At 43.1% G+C, this 4269-nt stretch overlaps 1 non-coding gene across 1 annotated transcript; it reads right to left on the bottom strand.

Moving 5' to 3' along the window:
* Positions 1-3362: 3362 nt before the first annotated feature.
* Positions 3363-3466, bottom strand: LOC121154346. The gene has a single exon (XR_005883488.1). It is a non-coding gene; the product is annotated as a U6 spliceosomal RNA (small nuclear RNA).
* Positions 3467-4269: the final 803 nt, after the last annotated feature.

Raw genomic sequence — 4269 nt, 5'->3', positions numbered from 1 at the left:
ATCTTTGAATTCTTGAAGACTTTTTTTTAGCTTGACACAGGTCTGCTCTAGCTTTTTGTTTGTTTCCTCCCGGTGACAGGAAATATTTCTAATTTTAAAGATCTTTCTTCTGCCTCTTTGATTCTATTTTGGAGACTCTCCATTGCACTTTTAATTTGCTCCATCGTATTCTTCATTTCTGAGATATGAGCTCTCATTTAATTCATTTTAATTGTGAAATATTCCTTAAATTTCTTCAACTCCTGTATTATGTACTTCTCATTGTTGATCAGAATCTTTAAAATGAGTTTTCTGAATTCTGTGTCCCCCATTTTCTCAATGTCTTCCTCAGTTAACTCTGAGGTTGGCAAAGGCTTTTAAAAGCTCCTTTGCAGAGGAGTCTTCAGTAGCATTAATTATGCGTTTGTCTCCTCTTTTGCTCTTGGTCATTGTACTTCTGGTTAGCAGATCCTTCCTCTTGAAGCAGGTTTCTAAGCTGTGTCACCTACAGGTTTACAATTTGATTTTACTAATTGTGTTTGGCACACGGCACTTTGTTTGCAGTCACTTGTGCCACTCCCTCCAGTGAATTCCAGGTCTGGGTTCTTAGGGTTCCACTATGGTCTCCGCAGCCCCACCTCCTGGCTCACCACTCTCCACCTCCTGTGATACTGTGCTGAGGCTGCACTGTTGTCTGTACAACCTTTCTCCCACTTTCGGTTGGAGCAGGTCCCAGGACTAAGGAGATACTAGGTGTCTTATATGACTAGATGGTTGGTGGTACTGATCTTGCTGGAACCTTTTGGCCATTAGGTCTGGGTGCCACACAGGCCTATTTTGACCCATATGATGCCAAAGTCAGTATTATTTTCCCCATGGGACTAGTGCAATTCATACACTGCTCTCTGTTTTCCCTGCGGTCCTAAAGTTTTTCCACACTGTACAAAATGGTGCCTGATATGCCACTATTACGGTTCTTGATCTGCTGGCTGTCAGGTCTGAGGGCTACCCAGACCTATCTTGGGTGGAACCTGTAGAATGCCACGTTGTTACAGTTCAGTGTGCGAGAAATGATTTTACTCCCAGTTCAGTTCATGCACAGTTCTGTCCCATAATCTTTTCTTCCCTACACAAAATGGTGCCTGATTTGGCTCAAGAAGGTGGACTGGGCTGTGAAACCTATCTTGTTTCTGTATTGCCTGTCTGGGACCTGCTGCTCTGTCTCTGCTCCTGCTCAAATCAAACAGATCAGCGGGACAGGCAGTTCTTTGTCTGGGTTCACCTCCTGAGCTCCTGGTGAATGCCCCTTCCCACCTGATTGCTGCTGGAGTTCTGTCCTCTAGTGCAGTTCAGATCGCCACTCACTGAGTGCCGCCAGGGTATTGGTCACTCAACACCACACTGTTGTGTCCACTGTTTTCCTGTGTCTGTCAGTCTCCAGATGCCCCTCTGCTGTCTTTCTGTCCTCTATTTCCTGGAATATGCCCTCTCTGCTTCACACTGGCTAATGTTTTTCTATCTGTTCAAACGTGTCCTTATCATATCCTGCCATTTTGAGTCTCCATTGCCAAGCCTCTTTATAACATAAGAGCTGGCTCCCAAGATAAAGCCCCATGCTGAATCACCAGTCCAGTCATCCTCTGTGTCAGGCTTACATATGTCTCCCTGGCCAAAGAAAGTCATATGGCCAAGCCCAGAGTTCCTGTGAGAGGGCACTGCCCAAGGGAGTAAGCACCAGTACACTGGGAATCACCAATGTAACATTAGCTGATTAGGAGGTACCGAAGGGGGCAAGTACGGAAGGTTGGGTAGCAGGTGCGTATAGCCTTATCATAGGGAAGAGAAATGCCCTGAAGCAAATAGGGAAGTGGGTATAACTCCCCATCCCAGCTTTTAGGAAGGAAGGGATTGTGTGTGAGATAAGCCGAAAAAGCCCAGCACATAAAGGCCCTTGCACTGTTCCAGCCTCCCTCCTTTGAAAACAGGAGTGAAGATAGAAAGCTTTTTTTCCCCTTCTTCACATAATGGCACTGAAAGCATCCCTTTCACTCCCATTAGATATCGAACAGCTCCCTAAAGGTCACACTATGTTTTGTGAAATGTTTTGACATTTGCCAATCTAATGGGTGACAAATAATGTTTTGGCGTAGTTTTACCATCACAATTCTCTTATTGTGGGCAGGGTAAGCAATCCCCGCCCCCCATGTTTAAACTTATTTATGAAGACGGGAATTAAGCCCAGGAGTTATGACGCTAGCTGAGGTTCCGCACTGCACAGTGGAGCACCTGGTTCCTCACCACGTTCTGGTTCCTGCAGCAGACAACGGTTCAAATCAGTGGATCCCTGTCACTCACATAAGACACCGAACTGATTGGAAGCTCCTGGCCTTGGCTCGGTCCAGGCCTCGCTGCTGTGGGTGCTTGAGGCGTGAACCAGCCTGCTAACGGGTCTCTGTGCTTTGCTTCCCGAGCACATTTAAAAGCTGTTAAAAATCACCTATATTTCCTTTTCTGCAAATGATTCCATATCGTCCTGCATATTTTTCTACTGCACCATGAAGCGTTTTTATTTCTTTGTTGTGTTATTAATTCTTTATATGTTTAAGACATTGTGATGTGATCAAATACATTTTCAGTTTTAATTTGTCTTTGTATCTTACATGTTGTAGTTTTGCCTATACAGATCCTTAAAAATGCTTCTGTGGATGAATTTTGCAGTTTTTCTTTTATGGATTTTGAAGTTTACATGATATTTAGGCCTTTAGAGGCTGAGGTGACCAAAAAAATCTCTCATTTTTTCTTCTGATGTCAGTTCTACATTTAAAACTGTTATTCATTCCAATTTTCTTTTTATATAGATGTTGCATGGATAAAATATTTCTTTTCTGGATATTATCATTTATCACAATATCATTTTTAGACAGTTCATTTGTCTCTTACTTGAAGAGACCTGAGTGGGGGTCCGGTGCAGTAGCCTAGCGGTTTAAGATCCTCGCCTTGCATGCTCTGGGATCCCATATGGGAACCAGTTTGTGTCTCAGCAGCCCCACTTCCCATCCAGCTCCCTGCTTGTGGCATGGGAAAGCAGTAAAAGATGGCCCAAAGCCTTGGGACTCTGCAACCGTGTGAAAGACCCTAAAGAAGATCCTAGCTCCTGGCTTGAGATCAGCTCAGCTCTGGCCATTGCAGCCGTTTGAGGAATGAACCAGCAGACAGAAGATCTTCCTCTCTGACTCTTCTCCTCTTTGTATATCTGCTTTTCCAATGAAAAGGAATGTATCTTTTTTTTTTTTTTAAAGAAGGCCTGAGTGATTAGAGGTTTTTTTGAACTTTCTTATCTTTCGTTGACTTGTCATTCCAGTCATATGCCGTCTCACAGTGTTTAGAAGATCATAGCGTTCTGACATGTTTGTGTCATCCTTGTGCAGGGGCCATGCTGAGCTTTGTATCAGCCCAATTTTAGTATACGTGCTGCTGAAACAAGCAGTATAATACGTTTGAATACATACAAAGGCTGGTGCTGCCTTCACCGTAATTTCCTGGCTCTTTTATTTGTACTCCCCCCCCACAACATCAAAATGACAGAGTAATACCTTAATGCATTCATAAATTCATAGGCTGAGGAGAACTTTTATGATTTGAGTGTTGCCAAGACCATGCTAAATGCCTTTCTGTTTTTTCAAGTTTTCAGTGTGTGTGTGTGTGTTTCTACATTTATCGTTGACTTTTATCGCCAGCTATGTTGCTTTATTTCCGTGAACTCTTTGCTAATTAAGATCTTTTATCATGCCTTCGTGTGGGCTGTTGTGCCTACATGAAGGCCCTTAGGTTCTGTGTCGTTGTTTTGCCTCCAGCCAATTTACATAGCCTCTTACAGGTTGTAGGACAGTTTGGGTGGTGTGGTCTGTGTTGGATCCTTCTGGGTTTCCCATATGAAAAGAGTCATAGCTTTATCTCCTTCATTCCAATGTTTCTAATATGTTTTCCTACATCTAGTTTCACTGGTTAGTGTTTCTAGGCTGGTAGAAGTGCTGGGTCTAATGGACAGCTTCCCTGCATTTCCACTGTTAAAGGATATGTTTCTCTTAATTTGAAGTTCACAAGCAGGTCAGAGAGAGAAGGGAAAGAAAGAAAGAAAGAAAAAGATGCAATCTGTGGTAATAAAAGTGAACACATGGTCACTTAGAATACTCTGTATCTGGGTGGAGATTATGACATATGTAATAGTGAGTCCATACACATTGACAGGTAGAAAATTTTGCACTTCACCTCTCTGCTGTATAAGTGACA

Source organism: Ochotona curzoniae, unplaced genomic scaffold (assembly GCF_017591425.1).
Source record: "Ochotona curzoniae isolate NIBS_2020 unplaced genomic scaffold, NIBS_Ocur_1.0 contig_2723, whole genome shotgun sequence".
Classification (NCBI taxonomy): Eukaryota; Metazoa; Chordata; class Mammalia; order Lagomorpha; family Ochotonidae; genus Ochotona; species Ochotona curzoniae.
The sequence above is the reverse complement of the archived record's forward strand: the minus strand, read 5'-3'. Positions and strand labels throughout refer to the sequence as shown.